The sequence below is a fragment of the Eretmochelys imbricata genome, chromosome 18, assembly GCF_965152235.1.
Source record: "Eretmochelys imbricata isolate rEreImb1 chromosome 18, rEreImb1.hap1, whole genome shotgun sequence".
NCBI classification, from domain to species: Eukaryota; Metazoa; Chordata; order Testudines; family Cheloniidae; genus Eretmochelys; species Eretmochelys imbricata.
Genome location: NC_135589.1, coordinates 13,921,287 through 13,943,543, shown reverse-complemented (window position 1 = coordinate 13,943,543; position 22,257 = coordinate 13,921,287). Strand labels below are relative to the sequence as shown.

At 41.8% G+C, this 22,257-nt stretch overlaps 1 protein-coding gene across 1 annotated transcript in view; it reads right to left on the bottom strand.

Annotated features, from left to right (window-relative positions):
- The window catches only part of RERE (arginine-glutamic acid dipeptide repeats), a 406,322-nt gene extending 384,473 nt beyond the window's left edge, over nt 1-21,849 (bottom strand). The window contains exon 1 of the mRNA XM_077837606.1: nt 21,750-21,849. The gene's annotated coding sequence lies outside the window, so the exon portion shown is untranslated. The remainder of the gene's footprint in view (nt 1-21,749) is intronic.
- Nucleotides 21,850-22,257: the final 408 nt, after the last annotated feature.

Sequence of the window (22,257 nt, the reverse complement as noted above, 5' to 3'; positions counted from 1 at the left end):
TGAAATGTTTATACAGAGTTGTGCATTCCTCTATTTAAAAGGCAATCCAGTACAAAACAGCTCACTGTTACAGGCTACCATGAGATTAGACATAAGAAAGCATTTTTCCTTCCCAAAAATGTAGAAGACGTATTACTTGGTTGTCATATATAAAATCACCAGTTTGTTTGTAAGCTAAGAACCCTAATTCACTGGATGCAAAAAAAGCAGCATTTTCTATTTTTAAACACTCCTCATATAATCATTTAAACTTTTCCAGACTTATCATCAAAGCTGTGAACCTTTTACACTAAAAAAGAATAAATTGCAAGGCAGAGTAGAAGCACAAATGTTCCTTTTAACCCAAGTTTTTTTTCTTTAGATACTTAAGGCTCTCCAAAACCCTCTAGAACAGTCATCAAATACGAAAACTGAACAAAAAAGAGCTTTAAAAAAATCATCTACTGCCCATTCAATACTCCCTCCCCACTTATTTTCAAAACAGAAACTTAGAAATGTTTCAAAAATGCAAAAAAACCTCCAGCGAAAGGAAAAACAGTTTCCTTGTCATGGCCATTCCATAGGCTGTAAAAGCTGTTCTAATTGAAAAATAAATACAGAAGCATTGTCACCAATCAGTGACTGGGTTAGGCCTGCACAGTGACAACACTAAACAGTTAAGGTACATGAATAAAATATTTAACAAACCATAAAGTACAGAACCCACTGCAAACATGACTCATTTGGACAGCAGGAATACGGGGCTTGCATTTGAAGCTATCCAGGGGCTTTTCCTCAGTATATTCCACCTCCCATGAGCTGCTAGGTCCCAATTACTGGACTATATCATGGGGAGCAGATTTAAAAATAAAAACCCAGACACACACAAATAAATTATGTATACTTCTGAACCATCTGCTCCCAACACCTCCCCGCCCCCATCAAGGAAGCCTTATAATCAGTGGCCAGTGACATCAGTAGTTTCTACTAGGGCTTTTAAACCTAAGGGCATATCTACATACAAGTTGTATTGTTTTAACTATACTGGTATAACACTCTAGTGTGGATGCAGTTACATTGGAAGTGAGACTTTATATTGGTATAGCCATTTCCATACACAAAGTGAAAAAACAAAAACTCATATACGGTAAAGTTTTGTCTTTGTAACCACATCCACAATGAGAGAGTGGAGGAGGTTGAATTAGTATACAGTTATTGCATTTTATTAAAAAAGTAACCCCACTAACAGAAATAAATTATACTGGCCCAAAAACTGTGTTTAGACAAGGTCTAACTTTGAAATCCGTGTCTCCTGAATTCAGCTGGGCTGCTTTGCACCAGTCAGTCATTTAAGGCCCTATGGAAAACTCAAGAGTTTTCTTTTTATTTCACAAGTGGTGAAACTGTTTATAACAATAAGTGTTCTAACCAAACTAGAAGGATTTTAAACTGGCTTTCAATGAGGTAAACATGTCCCTTTTTGAATACACATTATTTTATGTAAAAAGAGCAAGAGAAACAATATTGTTGAGATTTAGAAAAAGAAGTGGATAGGTCCATCACTGGCTACTAGCCAAGATGGTCAGGGTTGCAAACCCATGCTTTGGGTGTCCCTAAGCCTCTGGCAGATGCTGGGACTGAACAATAGGAGATGGATCACTTGTTCTGTTCATTCCCTCCGAAGCATCTGGCATTGGCCACTGTCAGAAGGCAGAATAGTGGGCCCTTCTTATCTTATGTAAAAAAAGGGTAATAGTTCTTTCCATGTGAGAACAGAAAAGGTTCTCAGATGAGGAAAGGGATCACACATGCCTCTTCTGTCAACATAACCACCAGTATAGATCCAAATCTACATGGGGGTGTTTTGTCAGTCGGGGGGGGGGTGTCTTCCCCTACCTCTCCCCCAATGCCCGTCTATACACCAACCTCCCAACACACCATTATATACCACAAACTTGAGTACGCTTTCCAAACGGCTTTAGAAAAGGCTTGTTCTTTTTGACAGGTTTCAGAGTAACAGCCGTGTTAGTCTGTATTCGCAAAAAGAAAAGGAGTACTTGTGGCACCTTAGAGACTAACCAATTTATTTGAGCATAAGCTTTCGTGAGCTACAGCTCACTTCATCGGAGTGAGCTGTAGCTCACAAAAGATTATGCTCAAATAAATTGGTTAGTCTCTAAGGTGCCACAAGTACTCCTTTTCTTTATTCTTGTTCTTGCACTTCATTCTTTAAAAAACAAGGATAAAATGGGGAAAACACAGCATATTTGACTGATCATATATCAAGCTATCACATGCTTCAAACATATAACAAGGAGGATTCCGAGGAAGGAAGGGATACCCAAGGTACAGAAAAAGCCCTGAGCAATTATGGTCATACAGCTACAGCCAAGTCTACACTAAGAGCACTTTGCCAGTATAGTGTACCAATATAGCTATATGACATACTATACCAGCAAAGCTCTCCTAGAGTGGACACAGCTTTTACTGGTAATTTGCCAGTTTAGCCTATTCCAGCCTTCCAACCCCCCTGAACAAAACAAGCTACACTGGTAAAAGCTTAGCTTTGCTTGTAAAACTGAACTGTAGCTAGGACAGCTATTCGGTCAGGGATCATACCTTGTCACACCTCCAACACACATGGCTACAGATAAGTACTATTTTGAATAGTTCAAAAGATTTCTTGTGTCAACCTGCCTCCCCCCACCACACACACCTACCCAAGTGAGCTGTCTTACAATACACAGTACAAATGAAGATATGCCTTTCAAGATCTAGTCTGTTATCCTGCTTCTCTGGCAGCGGCCAACACCTGACGCTTCTCACAAGTCTCACAATGCATGGTGCAATGGTGTACAGTATATGCTATTTTGGTTCATGTGTGTCACCTCTGCCATTTACTGACGAGCATGTCAGCAATTGTGTGCCATAAGCCCCAATACTGCCAAAGGTACAGGAGATTCTCCTTTAGCTACAGTGATACAGACATGGGCTCTTGAAGCAGAAGGAGCCAAGTTCAACACCCATTTACAACTATGAAATCCTCAGTTGCCGTAAAACAACCATCCCAAGTACTTCTAGGTGAAGTAAAATGTCTTTCTGTCCATCTGATGTGGTGATGCATACATCACAACCACCCAAAATAAGCAGATTATTAAACAATTCCAATATTGGATGGGGGAATTCTTTCATGAACACTGAAGTGATCAAATGCCCTGAAGTAAGTTTATACCTATATATTCAGCAAGGAAAGAGATTTCAGATTCAAAATTCTTAAGAGATAAAAGAAAACCAACCAGCAAGTAAAGAGACTTTACAAAAATATGAACGTTAGCTTGACTGGATCCTGATAAAAAGATGAAGTTTTCACTGAAACTTTGAGCAAAGAAATTCTGGAATCTGAGTTTATCACCACCAGTGGAGACCAGGCAAACAGTTTCATATAAAGATGAAAAAGCAGGAACTGAAAGGAAACTTTGTGTACTTAGCCAAAGTTAACTTTTCATAACACAATAGGTTTCTAAATCCAGACTGTCAAGTGCAGCATTCTTCTTGACCGACACTCAAAAAGACATGTGGATGACTATATAGGGCCCATATCTACCGAAACTTTATTCACCCCCAACAGCCAGACACACAACTTCTAAAGATGAATGTCTCTCCCACTGCCAAATACTTGACCTTCCTTCCAAATCAGAGCGGACACTGTCCACCAGCTACCTGTCTTAGTTGCTTCTGGCCTCAGAGACCTTAAACTGCCCCTGCGTGTGCACGAGAACAGAAGTTGATCCTGCCCCTCATACAGGAAACCAGATACTCATAATATCTAGAAATACTATCTAGTACCTCCAATGTGCATTTTCAAGAGCCATTTATCTTCCCTATATCACCATCACACATTACTGCAGAAGGCACTGAGCCTGAAGTAAAACAAATGCTTCCATGCCTTTTCTTCAGAGCTCTAACAAATTATGTTCTATAAACTGATGTTACAGTATTGCCATTGTATATGCACATAACTATGTGCAATTTTTTTCTCCCAGTGACTTCCAAGTGCAAAACAGCATATGGTTATGTTTAGATATGTTCACTAAGGTGTCTATACAGATCTTCATCAAGCACCAGATGTCGATCAGTATATACATACCTACTACTTATAGGCAAGGATGACTCCACCAATATCTGTCCAAACAGCTGAGCAATAAAGATGGTTGCAATGTTTTCGGGAAGAAGAAAACATTAAAACTGCAAAAAACCATGCAAGGTGTCCCATCTGATGGCAGCTTTCAAAAACTATATATTCTAGGTATTGTATCATAGCTACGTTAACAATGGGTCAGGCTCCCAGCTCTTTAATTCTTTTGAGGTGTTCAATTATCAGGTAACTCCCCAAGATGTCACAGCCTTTTTAGTGCCCTTTTCCCACCAAGTATTCTTACTCAAATCTGAAATGCTTTAAACAAGACTGAACACTGCAGAAGCTTCAAAGAAGCAGCGGTCTGTTTTGATACCGGTCATTTTAAAGGAATCATTATACTGAGCAGCACGGACAACACTTGAAGCCCACCTTGATGGCAGCTGTATCAAAGGTCTAAATTCATGGGCAATCATAAGTCACTATATAGCAGTCATAACAACAGCTTGTGGTGCTCTGCAAGTACTTTCAAACTTTAACATTTGTAGCCTCCACCATCTTTTGAAACCCAAGACTTTTTTTTTTTTGAGGTTATGAGAGAGAAAGAGAAAGTCCACATTATGAATGACTGGCAACCAATGTGTTATTTCTGAAAGATGGGCAAATAGCTGCACAATTTAAGAACAGTCGATATAGGGGTGTGAAGAAGCAGATGAGAGCAAGCAATCTCTTTAAGGGATGTGGAAGAGATGCCACATGGACTTTTACAGGAAACAATATTGTTCTGAAAACTGAAAATCTGTGGGAAAAGTGCTCCAATCATGATACACAGAAAAATGCTCAAAAGGATAAGGTATGGAGCATCTCAACTTGGGTACTGTTCTTATAGCTGTCTCCCGTTCTCTGTGCCCTCAATCCCAGCAATAAAAAAACCTACCCAGATTTGGTGAGTGTAATCCAACATATTTTTCTGGTGCTGGAGTTGTTACAAAATACAGCAGTTCTTTATCCCTGAAATTGATATTTACAGATCAACATCCTAAACACAGAGGATATATACAGCATATATGGTGCCTGAGAAGACATGAGCACCTACTCATTCATGACTATGAAGATACAGTAGAAATTCCCAAGTGTACAGAGATTACCACAAAAAAGGGCAAAAAAAACCCACACACACACCCCACAGAAACATGACAGGAGAAAACTGAAGGCTTCCAAGACCAAGGACCAGTTCCTCCTATGGCTGGCTTTACATCAGTTGTGATACAATCAAAGGAATAGTAAGGCATGTAAACTATTGCTGGGCTTAATTTAGTCATTCTCCTGGATACCTTTTTCATGTTATGCTTCCTCAGTTACAAATAATTTATCCCGTTATATTTGAGGTTAAAGTTTTGTGCAGATTTCTCAAGCGGCTAGGTGAGTTTAAATGGATTATAGATGATGTTGACTGTACACAGTAAAAGAGAAGGGCACGTATGTTGACTTCTCAGCTGTCTTTACATGAACTATTATTCCTATTACTTCCCTCCCAGGGTTTTGTTTGTTCCAACTGTAAGGAACCTGGTGCATGAAGAATAAGCAGTTAAAAGCAAAAATACTATGATTAAACAAGCAATTAAATATCTGAGTACCTACTGTAAAATTACATTCAAGAGATATACGTACACTCTCACACACATAATGTTGACTGAGCTCTTCAAGAAAGACTAATGTTCACAACACACAATTTGCCACACCATACTACTGCAAGGAAAACGAAAACAGAGAGATTCAGTGGATTTTGGATCAACCCTAGGTGTCCACTGCAAGAGAACTCATGTTTGTACAAGCGGATTAAAGTGGGCAGAGGAGGATGCAAGAAGGGTTGTGACCCAACAGGAATGATAACTTTTAGGGAACTTGTCCGACAGGTTGCTTCATTTTCTAGGAGCCTAAGCATACCAAAATAAGAGAGGCAGAATAAAGGTACAACCAAGGTATAACGGAATTCAATCCTACCCACAGCGAGAGAGGGGAGAATAGAGCATAGGAAAAAGGTAAATGATAGGGATTGCACTCTGAGGCTTGTATGGGGTTTGAACAAAAACATTTCAGCAGTCACCAAGGGATAAGGCTCAATCAGATCACCAGAAATGGAGACCTCTGCAGGTAAGAGGGAAGTCCTGCATTCAAGCTGCTAAATTTTAAGCCTGGTGGCATTCTGTGCATTCATGCTGTGCAGAACCTGTTGACCTGGACTCCAGTACCGGTCTCCCTCTACCACAAAGAGCTGAATGAACGGAATATTGAATTTAAAAGCACAGAAAAGACATTGAAATGAAAACTACAAATCAAAGCAACACAAAACTTTACAGCAAAGCAGAAAAAATATCAGACAGGAAAAGGAACAGTATCAAAAAAGATACGTCAAAGAAATTAGGAAGGGACACTTTAATTTAAATGAAAGGGATGAGTACAACAAATACCTGTGGAAAAACAAATTCCAATATGACAGGGAAAAAATGGTTGCAAAGAAATGGGGAGGGGGGGAGAGAGGGAATTAAAGAAATTAAAATGTAATATACAAGGAAAGAGGAGGGACTGAATCATGTAAGAGATTGGTAACTAACTACAAAGCATTCATTTCTAAGATTGTGATTTTTAAAGGAACCTAAGGGACTTAGGCAACCATTTCCCATTATCTTATATGGTATTTAAGTGCATAACTCCAAGGCTCCTTTGGAAAACTCAGCCTAAATTGCATATTCCTATATGGGCTAGATCAACAGTGACCATGATTGTACCATCTGATGACTGGCAGCCCATGTGAATGCAAGTTTGTGTGTGAGCTGGCAGACTAAGTCCTGGTCTACACTAGAAAATTGAGTTTGCTTAACTACTTTTCTCAGGGACGTGAAAAATCCACACCCTGAATGGCATAGTTAAACTGACCTTATCTCCAGTGTAGACAACACTAGGGTGACCTAGCTACCACCTCTCGGGGAGGTAAATTACCTACGGCGACGGGAAAACCCCTCCCATCAGCGTAGGTAATGTTCACACTGAAGTGCTCCAACGGTGCTGCCATAGCATTTTTAGTGGAGACCATGCAACAGAAACACAACCTCCATCCACACAAGGAACCATCTTCAATGGATTTCAAATAGAATTAAGAAACAGTGCTTAAATTTACAGACAGGCACAGAGCGCACTTCCTGCATGACAAGTATATGCCTCTTCTACCAAAACCCCACCTCCAGAACCCTGTAAAATTGCAAGCTTCTTCCAGTTCCCACGGGACTACACAGTGCATTGAGGAATCATATTTTAAAGTCTTAAATTCAGTTCCTACTAAACCAGTTTCTAACGTAGTCTGGCCAGAATGCAAGAACAAGAACAAACTGTCTAAAAAACAAGCAAGTGCACATAATGCACATAAACAAGCAAATTCCACATGCCTTTTCTAAGCTCACTGATTATGTACAACTCCATCTCTCTCTACATAAGAACGGTCGTAGTGGGTCAGACCAGAGGTCCATCTAGTCCAGTATCCTGTCTTCCATCAGTGGCCCATGACAGGTGCTTCAGAGGGAATGAACAGAACAGGTAATCACCAAGTGATCATTCCCAGCTTCTGGCAAATAGAGGCTAGGGATACCGTCCATGCCCATCCAGGCTAATAATCCTAATCCTGCTGAGGAAAATGGAAAGGAGCATAAACTATGGCAAATGAAGTGTAAAAATAAATAATTATATAAAATATATTATAATCTAACTCAGAATCCACATTCAACATTTACATCTTCAAGTAAACAAGGCTGAAAGGCAAAAACACGATCCCATTAACATTAATACGACCAGGGTTTGGCATTAAAAATAAAGGATTTATTTGAAATATTAATTTTGTGACTAAAGAAAACAAAGTAAGGAATCTGCATGATAGCCATTTTCCACAGAACAATTTTAATCACAGAAAGTGTAGTATATAACAAAAGGAAGTTTAAATGTATAAATACGTCCAACTGGGAGCCCAACTGATATAGATTCTGGTATGGCAAATCCAACAGGAACATATTTGAAATTAAACAAAAGCAGACAAATGAGAAATAAAAAGGTTAAAGTAATTCACAAAAAGGGTACAGGCAAACTCAACAGGAAAGCAAACTCAGTTAAAAAAAATCTCAGAAATTCATAGAAGAGATACTAGAAGTTCAGAAATAAAGTTTAGGAGACTTCTGCAAATTTAATTATAGAAGTGGAGAAAGATACAAGTTCCTTGGATGGTATTTCCTCCACACGCAATTGAAAAAAGAGATTACTGCAGTTCTACACAATTCAAAGATCCAGGTGCTTTCCAAAACTGCCATTTTGAAAGGGTTGTATGCGGTGCTAACTACTTATGCTAAACTATCTGTTCAATCCTGTATTTAGCTTTGCCTTTCCCAGACCTGAGGAAGAGCTTTGTGTAGCTCAAAAGCTTCTCTCTTGTATCAACAGAAGTTGGTTCAATAAAAAAATATTACCTCACCCATTTGGTCTCTCTAATTTCCAAAGGGCTCACAGCTAGTTTGGTATAACCACATAACACTGTACTAGTTTTTTATGTCATAAGGTCTAAAACAATGAATAACTTACATGACCTTCAAGAAACACGGCAAAATACTGTATCATCAAGATTACAGTTCAAAGTCAACAGGCCGGGGGGGAGGGGGAGAGAAACACTAGTCTTGCTAGATAAAAACATGGCATTTACTATTATTAAAGACGCCTCATTCCTGGACAGTAGCAGACACCACAAGTCTCATGCAAGTGATGAGTTTTCAGGCATGTGACATCCTAAAATTATGTATTCCAGGTCATCTTTTCTTAATCTAGACAAGCCAGTGGACTTTCAAAGAACATAAAATGAATTAAGAATAAGGTGAAGCTTTTTATCTGGTAATACCTTCACTAATTAGGCTGTGGTGTGTATTCACCACAAAAGTGTGTGAATAATGCTACACTAAATTCTGCAGTTCACTTTTTAAATGATATCACAATAAGATATATGCAATCTTGATAGAAAGGGGAGGATAGCTGCTACAAGGTGTATAAATATAAAACAAAATGGGCATGAACTTAAGCAAAAAAAAAAGATTACTAGGGAGAACATAGGTGGAATTTAATTGGAGAGAGATTAGTTAACATTTGGAGAAAAAGCTGCCAAGGAGCAGAAGGAATAATTAGTATGTATGAAGAAAAGTTGACAATTAAAAGGTAAAAATATGATGGAGAACAAAAGCTAGCTGAAGAGGGGAAAGACCTCCTTTGATCCTAAAGTTTTCTGCACTCCAAATGGTGTAATACCATTTTGTAGTTAGAGAGAGCGTCCCCCTACACTTTATTTGTTTGATGTGGAATTCTATACTCTGGCCCTAAAGCAAACATGCTGTGGGGCTCACATACCAAATGTTCTTTATGAATTAGAAGCAAATCTGCAGACTCTGTCATGTTCAGCCACCATGAATTTTTACTGGGAGTAATTCCTTGGAGAAATACAGCCCTTAAAGCACTTGAAGTCTCTGAAGCACCGTCACTTTCCTCTTTTAGAGTTAAACCGTTTTTCATATTAACATACGTGAATGGATAAAAACTCCTATATCAGAGAAAAGGGAGACAAGACATTCTGGCATCAGTACCATGTATCCCGGACCCTTGTAGGTCCCAGTGTTACCAGGCTGAATCACATATGTACTTTTAAAAAATAATAATCCTTAAACACTCATATAAATGATTTATATCTTTAATATTCTGTACAATAATGATCAAGCCTCTGCCTCATCCTCACTTTAATACTGATTAGTACCAGCCCTATTTTAAAGATGTGGATACTGGGGAACAGATTTGCTGTGCCTTGCCCAAGTTTAGAAAGCAAGATAGTGAAAGAGTAGGGCTCTATACTCAAGTCCTGGCTCCCAGCACTGTGCTCAGTCCACTAAGCCATGCTGCTTTGACCCTGATGCAACAAAGCATTTAAGTACTACACAATGGGACTACCCATATGCTTGAAGTTAAGGACATGCATAAGTGTTTTACTAGACCATATGCCTTGTCTAAGGTGGTATATTTCTTACCATCGCCCCACCATTGCATTACCACAGGACCAGCTCTGCTAATGGTAGCCATACTGCAAGCACTAATGCTGTCAAGAGACAGCACCCTTTCATCAGACACACACACTAGAGTAGATGGACCGCCTGTTTTAACCACCATGTTGTCTAAAGCAGCAGCTCAGAACAGGTCTAGACAACATGGAGGTTAAAACATTAGGAGTCTGGCTACTCTAATGCTCCCACAAGTAAAAGTGTAACAATGGAAGGTTTTTGGTGGGTTTTTGGGGGGTTTTTTTGGTTTTTTTTAAGATACTAGGGCAGACAAAACTATAGAATGTGTTGATCTATATCCTGCATTTATGGTTTCAAACAAGGCAGAGATATACAGATGTATGTGAGTTCTGACAGTAATGGGGAAGGCAGATTCTGATTCTACAACCAGGGCATACAAGTGACACCTACAAGGCTCTTCTGAAACCCCAGTTAACTCAATGGGGCGCCACGCAGCAGTTCACCAACACAAGTCTGATCGTAGGCTTAATATTTAATGTCTGCATAAGCAAGATATATCACTTTCGATGGCAAGACTACAAGGTGCTTTGGGATCAAATTCAAAATTAAGACATTTAGTCAACATTCAACTTATCTGAACAATTTAACCTTGATTCTTACCTCCTTATACGTAAATCAAGTTTGATACAGAGAAAGGAAAATAATGCCTTGAAGACAGGCCAAACTATTTGAGGGAACAATGTCAATTAATTTTAATCATTTCTGTTTGAAGGCTTTTGCTTACTTTTTTACAGGGAACACTTAGCAGCAATATACAATTAAGTAAGTAGAGGTAGAACTTTTCAGTTTGTTTACTTTCTGCACTTGACAGCACTTTGTATATAGTCAGTTTCATGGCTCCCACAGTATAGTCAGTCAGGCCCTGAACGTAAAACGAGACCCTCATTGCCACATGAATGCCACCTGACATTAAATTGGGGGTCCATACAGCTGCCAGGAGCCACCCACTTGGATCTAACTGCAGGATCAGAGCCTTAGGCCATGTCTACACTACAAAGTTAAGTCAACTTCATGTAAGTCGACATTAAGCCTGTGATATAAGCAAGTCGATCTTGCATGTCCACACTATGCTCATTGTATAGGAGTGCATCCTCACTAGCAGGGCTTGCATCGATGCATGGAGCACTACACTGTGGGTAGCTATCCCACAGCACACATAGCCTAGTGGAATGTTGGGTTGGGCTTGCAGTGCCTTATGGGAACATGGTGTTAGCCTCCCATAATGCACTTACCTACCTCCCTCCCTCCCTGAAATCAACAGCAAACAAACAAAGCCTTTTTCGCAAGCCTGGGTTGCCCACGCGGCACAAGCATGGACCCCGCTCAGTTGTACAAGTGGTGATAGCTCTGTGGAAGCTTGCAATGCCAGACTGCTACCGGTCAGTGGAGCATCAATTTGGAGTGGGTAAATCTACCATGGGATTTGTTGTGATCCAAGTTTGCAGTGCCACCAACAGACTTCTGCTAAGAAGGGTAGTGACTCTGGGCAATGTGCAGGACATAGTGGATGGTTTTGTGGCGATGGAGTTCCCTAACTACGGTGGGGTGATAGATGGAATGCATATCCCTATGTTGGCACCAGATAACCATGCCAAAGAGTACATGAACTGAAAGAGATACTTCTCAATGGTGTTGCAAGCACTGGTGGATCACAAAGACCGTTTTACCGACATCAACATGGGATAGTCAGGAAAGGTGCATGACGCACACATCTTTAGGAACAGTGGTCTGCTCAGAAAGCTGCAAGCAGGGATTTTCCTTCCAGACTGCAAAATAAGCATTGCTGATGTTGACATGCCAATCGCGATCCTGGGAGACCCAGCCTACCCTTTGCTCCCAGTACTCATGAAGCTGTACACAGGCAGCCTAGACAGCAGTAAGGACCAGTTCAACTATAGGCTGCACAAGTGCAGAATGGTGGTGGAATGTGCCTTTTTATGTTTAAAAGGTCGCTGGTGTTGTTTGCTTACTAGGTTAGATCTTACACCATATCTATACTACGCACCTTTTATCATGCCACTAAAAGATGCGCAGTGTAGCCTCTGTCAGTTGGCAGGAGAGAGCTCTCCCACTGACAAAAAACTTCCACCCCCAACAAGCAGCAGTAGCTTTGTCCGCAGAAGAGCTTTCCTGCCAACAAAGCACTGTTCACCCTGGTGCTTTTCATCAGCAAAATTTTTGTCATTGGGGGGTGGTGTTTTTTTTCACACCTCTGAATGACTTTGTCATTCAGTTTCCACTGTAGACAAAGCCTCAGTGAAAGCAATATTCCTGTTATTGCTGCCTGCTGTGTGCTCCATAATATCTGTGAAACAAAGGGAGAAAAGTTTCCACCAGGGTGGGGGGTTAAGGCGGATCGCCTGTCAGCCAATTTTGAGGAGCCAGACACCAGGCCAAGAAGAAGAGCACATCAAGGGGCTCTGCGTCTCTGTGAGGCTTTGAAAACCAGTTTCAGCAATGAGCCAGATTAATGTGACACTTATCTGTGTTGTTCCTTACCAAACTGTCCCTCCATTGCATTTTCTCCCCCATAAACTCCTCCTCCAACAACCACAGTGAATGAACGGTGAATGAATAAAGAGCCTTTTCTCCTCAATCAGTTAAGTTTTATTATGCACACACACACACAGAGACAGCAAAGAATAATAAGATAACCTGGGGCAAAAGGGCTGATAACACTGTCAGGGCAGAAACAAGGAAAGATTGCTTAGAGCTGCATTGCAACAACAATCAAAGTTGTGGGAATGGGCGCCTTCTGGTCCTTGTACCCTCCCCTGGTGTTGAGGACAAAGCGATACCAAACTCCATCCACCCCACCTCATACGATGTTTGAGGGAGGAGGATGTAGAACTGGGCAATGATGGCAGCAGGTTCAGCACAGGCTGCAGAGGGACTCCAGCATCCAACAGCCTTTCTTGAACCTCAGCCGGATGCCTCAACATGTCTGACTGCTCATTCATAATCCGCAGCATCTCTTCCTGCGTGGCACGCTCTTGTTCTCTGCATGCTCTCCTATCCTCCATGTCCAAGTTCTCGGACAGTGTAATCCTCCATGGTCTAAGCTCAGTCTTGTCACTCTCGGAGATGTGCATTAACTCATTTAATGTGTCCTCCCGAGTCTTCTTTTTCCACCTTCTAATCTGGGAAAGTCTCTGTCCCGGTGTGAAGGATGCGCCGATGGACAAGGTTTCAGCTGCAAGGAATGCAAAGCACAAGGGTAGCATTGACGGTGGTTTCTGGCGCAAGGTGTTTTTGTTTTTTAATAAAAAAAAAATCCCTTAATACTCTTCACTGCAAGCCACAACGTAATCACAACCACTGGCTATTGCAAGAGTCAGTTTGCTGCTCCAGCCGTGGTGAGTACGGCCATGAGGCATGGGCGAGAGGCCTTGTGCTGCTGCTTTTTTAAAGACATCCTTGGGACCACAGGTTGGAACTTAAGAAAAGCCCCCTTTTCCCTAGCAACCTGGATAGTGCTGGAGGACAGGAACCAGTGTAAAGCCTCCCAAAAGGTTTGCTTTTTACAAAAGCAGCACCAGGTTGGGGGGAGGGGAGACAAACAGGAAGCCACCACACATCCCACTTTTTTCCCCAGTGCTGCCTGCAATACACAGTGATCCCTTCCAACTACAACCACGGCAATTTGGGAAAGCATGGTTGTGTGACCAAGATTTCACCAAACAGGGGACGGATTAGTTGTTGAACTGTTTGTGGTTTAAGGGCTTGCATTCAAAACTTCCCCCATTTCTCCTACGTGACATAACTCTCCTTAGGGTATCAGAGGTGGCAAGGGAGATGCTGCAAGCGTCTGGGTACAGACCTGGTCCTGGTGTTGCAATGATGCCAGCAGAGTTAATATTGGAGTGGCACAAGAAAGTGTCTACCGTGGTGGATGAAATAAGGCAGCCCTTCCCAGAAACCTTCTGCAAAGGATTGCAGAGTACCTCCATGAAAGCTTCCTCAAGATTTCTATGGAAGATTCCCGGGCCATACCCATGCACATAAACAATCGTTTTCGGAGAGCACCCTCTGCACAGCTGGAGTGGCCACCAACACCTACTTTTCTGTTCAGATTAAACATAAAAAAATAATAGCATGTAACCCCGACAGTGGGTTTTTTTTTTTGATTGGAAGTGTGTACTCATTAGGGGTGCCTTCTCCAGCATCACGCTCCACTGCCAGCGGTCCTGTGAAGGGATGTGCTCCAGGGTTAAAAACAATTCTTGGCCGTCAGGGAGAATGGACCCTCCATTTGCCTACCTCACAGTCTTCTCCACCTCCTCTTCCTCGTCAACAATGTCCTCCTTGTTGTTGCTCGAGGTCACCCGGGGCTCCTGGGAGGTCTCCAGGTAGCCTTTCGGGGTTGCGGTGGGGTCACCGCTGAGAATTGCATGCAGCTCCTCATAAAAGCGGCATGTCTGTGGGGCAGAACCAGAACGACTGTTTGCCTCCCTTGTCTTCTGGTATACTTGCTGAATCTCCTTTATTTTCACACAGCACTGCTGCCTGTCCCTGGTGTACCCCTTCTCCCTCATGCCCCATGCAATCTTGGCATAGATATCAGTGTTTCTTCTGCAGGATTAGAACTCAGCCTACACAGACTCTTCTCCCCACACACCACCTCCTGTATATTCCATGCTGGAGCACGTTTGCGGCCTTGAGTCTCCATGATCAGCCGTGTTGGCGAGCTCTCAATGCTGATCAAACAGGAAATGAAAATTCAGAAGTTCCCAGAAGAGCGGCTGTTTCCTGGGTACCTGGCTGACGTGCAGTGGAGTTGAAAATACTCTCCTGAGCAGTCACAGTGGAGCATCGTGGGACACCTTGGGGAGGCCAATTCATGACATCGCAGTGTCTATGCTATCCCCATGTCGACCAGTGGATGTCAAATCAAGTGCTATGCCTCTCACGGAGGTGGATTACAGAAGTCAACTTTACAGGCCACTTAGGTCAGCAGAAGGGACTCGGTAGTGTAGACACATATATTATTAGATCGATTTAACACAGTTTATGTCCACCTAAGTTTGTAGTGTAAACCAGGCCTTAGTTAAGCAGTTTCTCTTGTTCACTGGGTAAAAACACACCCAACAGGGGAAAGAAAAAACATTTATAAAAAAAAATAGGAAACTATGACTGTCAAAAACAATTGGTAGGAAACTCAGGGTCAGGTGTAATACCTGAAATTCCTTTCAACTGCACTGTTTTTAAACTGACTGGATTTCAAGTTGACAGTATTCATTTAATACAGCCTGAGGAACTAAGCACTTTGAATATTCAGCAGGAGTTGTACACTCTATAATAGGCCAAAATTTGATTTGTGACATTCTAATCTCAATACCATTGTGATAAATAGGACAACAGAACCTCTGGACATTTTGTATGCCGATGTACTGTTAACAAAAAATAAAATTAAAATATAAAGTGAGGTTCATACCCAGGTTACTTCTGTGCTTTTTCACTATAAAATCGGAGATTTTTTTCCCCCGCTTACTTCAAGCTTTAAGTCAACAGGCATAGAAAACTAACCATTTAGTAAAAAGAAAAGGAGCACTTGTGGCACCTTAGAGACTAACCAATTTATTTGAGCATGAGCTTTCGTGAGCTACAGCTCACTTCATCAGTGAGCTGTAGCTCACGAAAGCTCATGCTCAAATAAATTGGTTAGTCTCTAAGGTGCCACAAGTGCTCCTTTTCTTTTTGCGAATACAGACTAACATGGCTGTTACTCTGTAACCATTTAGTAGGATACCTGCTGCTCCCATTAAATTTCTACTAATTATTTTTAGATAACCCACATCCAAAAGTGATTTTAAAGCAATCTTGATAGACGTGCTTACCAAATGCAGGCAGCACTCACGTTATACTACATTTTAAGAGTTTCACTTTCAAGAGAAGTATAACGTCAGCATGCTGAAAGATTGACAAAGCCACCAACAGTTCCTATATGGCACATTTCAAGCAGACATTTCAAAGAGTTTCATAAAGGAGGGCATTGTTATCCCCATTTTAAACAGAGGAAAAACTGATGCAAGTCACCACCTAAGCTAAGGCTATAGCTTTACTTTTCTCTTTGTCAACCTACTACTCTGTGTATTCAATTAACTAAATAGTTATATTTAGACATTCAGCTGAAATGGGATCTTTCAACTAATATTTTAGCTTGTCTTTTACTCAGTTGTCTGCAATCCCTTCAATATGTTTCTAATGCAGAAGAAATTGTCCCAGTACTCTTGTGTTTTCTCCCTTGCTTATACATCAGCCTCTTTGAAGGGAAAAGTTGGACATAACTACCAGCATTATAAAAGCTTGCTTAAAATGCTGCTGGCAAACCAATATAAGAAGCAAAATTCTTCATTGTGGTTCCTGCTCCACACATCTTCCCCTCCAAAAAGTGCCTTATTTTATTTCCTACCAACGTATTAGCAACATCCTCATATTCATCTTGCCCAAAACCTCCTAATCAAAACTACTCCTCAACGGTTATTAGTGATGCCATCCTGGCAGCTAGTTTCCAATTATTCCATTGGACAGACATCATTATTGGACTGTAAACCTCATTTCAAGCTGAACTGAACAAACAAAACAAATATCAAACAAGCAGTATTTGATGCGAACAACAGGATTTTGTTCTGTTTTTTCTTCCAACACTTAAGAATCCTATGATGTTGGGAAGTAGCATTATTTCCATCGTATTTTCCCCTCTTTAAAGAAAGCCTACTTTATTTTGTTATTTTAAAAGGGATACTTATCAAGCAGTTTAAACTCAACGTTTAGATTTAAGACTATGTACAAAATCAAGTATGAACAGAAGCACTCATTTGTTGTCCTTTAAATATTTTAAGGACATCATTTGTTTGGACTTAAACATTTCCCTCTGCAACCCAGACAACTGCTCCATGCTTGTACAGCTGAACCAGAAAGCAAAAATTTTTAAGAAGTTAGTCAGTCTATTGTCCAAACTAAGAAAAATGCACCAAATGAATAGCATAACAGATGAAAAACAATTAATAGGTTTTAAGGCTATCCAAGCTAACCTCCTGCATAAGAGAGACCATGGGACTACCTTGAATAAATTATTGCTTCCAGTCCAACAGTTGTGCTTGAGCTAAAGCATATCTTTTAGAAAGACATCCAAACTAGATTTAAAGTTTCCAGTAATGGACAATCTGCCACAATCCTTGATAAGCTGCTCCAATGGTTAATTACGCTCAAGGATAAACATTTTACTCATTTTACATATACTTACTTTAAAAAAATATTTTGGTTTTAATAATCTACTGTACTATTAGAAGCACATAAGGAGAATTGGGTTTCAATTTAAAATTATCGTGACAAGATAATAATGAACAGGTTTCATACTGTAATACAAGAGAAGTTAATATACAGAAATCAAATCAAGAGTTTGGTTGATTTAAAATAAGGGGATCTTATAATGATTAAGACCCTGCACATCCAGTGGAGATTTGTGTAGGTGCAGGTGTCTTCCCACATAGCTGTCATTGCAGGATCTAAGCCTACCCACCAAGTACTTTTTCTCTGCTGAAAATCTGATGGTTGAATTTTTTTTTTTTTGAGTACTGTATTTATATGCTAACATAACAGATAAAATTTAAGTGTGTGTTACCGAAGCTCAGTGTCCTTTAAAGATGAAGTCTATGAATTCAAAGCCACCTCTAGGCAAACTTATCTTATCAGCTGAGCTGTTAATAGGTTAACACAGGTTCTGCTGTGCCATTAGGCAGCCAATAAGGCAATCTTGCAAAATTCTACTTGCCCAATTGCCCAAGGCAAGTATTTATTTATTTATTAAATTATTAAAGTTACCTCTCAATCTGCACACCCCCCTTTATCGCAAGGATGGACAAATGCATTTTGGGCCCAGGATGCGAAGTTTACACACACTGATGATTAATACAACTATTAATACTACAGCTAATGCTGACGTAGCAAGGAACATGGCATTTACAGTTATTGAACAGAACTGAAATCAGGAAAAATCATTAAGAATCACATTTTATCCTGTAATGCAGCATTTAGAAAACCTTCCCCCTCCTCCCACCCTTTGCTCCAGAAAAAGGACCAAACAGCCCCCATCCTGCAATCAGATCTGTGGGGACACATTTCTGCACCTGTGCAGAACCCCAGTGAAGCCAGTGGAACTCCGCTTCGGTGCAAAGGGGTCGAGATGAATAAATCCAATTACAGGATTGGTGCCTAAGGCAGGTTTGCCTCTCCTAGCTGCAGTCACCATTTCAGCTTACAGAATAGTAATGCTTCACACTTGTATCTTTCAGCCAGGGATCTCAAAGGCCTTGCGTGCATTAAGAAGGTCAGAGAAGTCTCCCTCTATTACTCTAACACCAGCAAAGCTCCATATAGAAAGTGCTGAAGCATTAGAAAGCCATTGGCAGTTTTTCTATTATGTCATGTAGACATGCTTTGAGCTGAGTTAGATAAGGCAACAATAAATGTCCCTGTGGCTGGTCTACACTAGTGTTCCCCCTGTTGTTACGGACGTTGGAGCTGCACTTGTGATAAAACAACATGGGAAATGTCCCTGAAAATTCTCCGTCCAGATGCCGCCACCATATTTTACAAAGCTGAGAAAACAGGCGCTGAGGGGGAAAGTGATTTGGCCAAGGTTACACACAGCAGGTCAGTGCCAAAGTCAAAAACATTATGTGGGAGTCTTGACTCTAGTTCCCTGCTCTAACCATGACACTATTTACCCTTGTACTCCATAAACGTATGACAGGAGTGCCAGCATACCCTCAAATGTCTTCTCACAGGATCCAATATATTGTGATCACTCCTTCCCTTCCAACTTCTGCACACCACAAAGCCATCAGACATTGGAAGGCACTGGTGAGTCATTTGAGGATTTACCACCCCCAATCTGAAGTTGCTAAGTGGCAAACCCTGCCCTACTTTGGCAGCCTCAGACCACACCTGTAACTAATCCATTTACAAATGCCATTGTAAAATAAAAAGACATTCAACAAGCTACACAAATCCAGTTTAGAATAGAGAGAGGAAACATAACGTAAAACATTTGTCAGCCCGTAGATCACCTTTAAATATCATCACAGCATCCTCACTCGCTTCTACCCCTTCACTATATTAACCTTAAACATGGTCTTTAACACCAAAATATTCTCACTCAATAGCAATCTCTTCTACTCTCTCCACCCCCACCCCCGCACAAAAGAAAAATCTGAATCACAAATAAAACAAATCCAGAGGGAAAAAAGCATCTTGCCCTGGAAAATTTTTCTAAGGTAGAAGGGAGGGAGAAGAGGGTGAAAGGAAGTAGCCCATAGGCTGGGAATGTAAAGTGCACTATACCATCTTTACACAGTCACGAACAAACAAAAAAAGAAACAGCAGCAGAAGCCAGCCCTGGGAAGGGGAGGAGGGAAGAAGAGGCTGAACGTTTTGATGTCCTTTAGTTTCCGATTTACTCTTTCGCCTTTGCAAGGTTACAGAAAGGCCATCCAGGAGGTGGGGGGGAGGAACCGGGTAGAAAATGCTGTCCTGATCCTCCACTGCTCAAAAGAAAAGAAGGAAACAAGAGGCTGTGTTTGTGTGCAAGTATAGTCCCAAATATGGGAGAGTGTATGAGAAAGAACAATGAGCTCCCAGGCTGGGCATTGTGTGTGTGTCTCTCTACCTCCCTTTCTTCCCTCCAGTCCTCACCAACTAACAACAACAGATCTGCAAAGCTGCTATCCACCCAAGCCTGGCCATTAAAATCAACCCCAGTTTGTAATTTACAGGGCAAACACAGGGAGCAAAGCCAAGGCATGCAATATTTACCCACTGATGTTTTTATTTATTTTTTACACAAATCCATTTTCCCTTCTCCTCTTCCCCACCACCCTGGGTTGCCTGCCTCTGAAAGGAAGTTGTGTACACAAAACATAAAAATGTTTCTTGCAACATTAAAACTGAGAAAGCTCCAGCATATTACACATTAAACTGAACATGTAGCATATCTGAGAGACGTGTAACATGTCTGTATTTTACAACCTACCATATTTTCCCTCTGAGTAAATATATTTCCTTTATAAAATTTAAAAAAAAATCTATTATTTGAATCTGCCATTTCATGTTTCTTTCAAAACAAAGTGTTCCTAGTCAAATGTAACACTAATATCAAAGAACCAGATTCTGATCTCATTTACACTGATGTAAACCCAAAATAATTTCACTGTGGCAAATCTGAACTCAGAAGGTAGTCCAATGAGTACATAAAATCTTGTGAGCCTCTAATTTCTAAGAACTTTACAGTTTCCAAGAAAAGAGTCAGTGTAAGAAGTCAGTTAATCAAAAATAACTGCAACCAGTGTACAAAAATAAATCTGAGGAAAGAGACACTTCAACAATGAATCACATTGTTTTCTTCCCAGCAACTTCTTGAACAGCCAGTCCCAGAAATGAAACCTGTAATGCTGTCTACCTCCCACACTGCTTTTCTGTTTAGGTTTGTGTCTCTCCCTTTCTAAAGAGAAAAAAAATACTTCCCACACAACTAAAAATGTTACAACTAAACCCACTTGCATCCGCATCAAAATTTTGATTTTGCAATTTGTTATAGTCCCCAAAGACACATGAAAAGCAAAGAGACTCTTTACTTTATAAAAATGCATTGGTTTTTTTTTTTTTAAACACTCCCAACTTCCCCACACCTGGAAGGTTCCCTCCTCCAACAACCCTCATCAGACTAATGGAGCCAAGACATTTAGTGGCAACAAATATAATTCAGACAGACTCTCCTCAAACAAGAGCTGCGAGGAGGAAGTAATCTAGTCAGACACTTTACCTTTCGATGCTACATTCAGGTTAAATAGAACTCTCTCTCCCCCCACACTCCCAGCCAAACCTCTGACATGCTTTCAAGATGTTCACAGGTTGAAGCATCCTTTTTTCCCCTTCTCTAACTCATACAGCCCCAGCAACTGGCAGCAAAAACAACAATCCAGCCAGGCACTGATCGAGCAGGAGGAGGGAGAAAGGAACCAGGCAAGTTGGACACTTTACCGTCCCTTAAATTGCAGGCACACTAACTCCCCTGCTTCTCCTCCTACCACCCCACTCCTGCAAGAGGTTCACAGTGGCCTCCTACATCAAGCCCCCAATCCCGCTTCACGCAACAATCATCAAATCTCACAAGTTCACCCAAACGCTCAAGGGGAGAAAGAAGCAGCAGACAAGTTAGAGAGGCCTCACCTGACCCCTTAATTACATGCAGATAAATAAACAAAAAAAAAAAAAAAAAAAAAAAAACGAAACCCTGGATCCCCCCCCCCCCTACACAGCGATACAAACAACCTCACAAATGCACCCGGTCTATTCAAAAGAAGCCGCCTTCTCCATCAACCCCCCCCACACACACACACACCCCACTCTCTGCCCCACCTATTAACCCCCCCAACACCCAACAAGGGGGGGGGGGAGGAGCAGCAGCAGGCAAGTTAGAGACTTACCTTTCCCCTGGGGCGCTACACCATCAGCGGGTGTTTCTGGGCTGCCAGGCAGGCTCTGGGCAGAAGTGGGGGGAGGAGGAAGGAGAGGAGGCGGGATGGGGGGGGCTGTGGAGCCGGGGCTCAGCGCGGGCACGGCGGGGGGAGACAGAAAGCGGCCGCGGGGGGGGCGCGGGGGGGCTCGGGTCCTTCAGCAGCAGGAGCCCAGGGGCATGGCCGCGGAGGGCTGGGCGGACAATGGGCGGCGGCGGCAGGAGGCGGCGACTGAAGGGCCCCAGCCAGCGGGGTGGGTGCGCGGGGGGAGGCTCCGCGAGCGTCTGGGGGGGGGCGGCGGGGGACGGGGGGGCAGCCGGGCTCTGCCTCCTCCTTCCTGCTCACACACCGAATCGGCACCCAGCCAGGCCGGACCCACACGCCAGTATCCGGCCTCCTGATTGGATCAGGCCCAGGACCCCATGACCCGGCAGGAGGCTGGGACCAATCAGGGGAATGGATGGAAGTGATTTAAAAG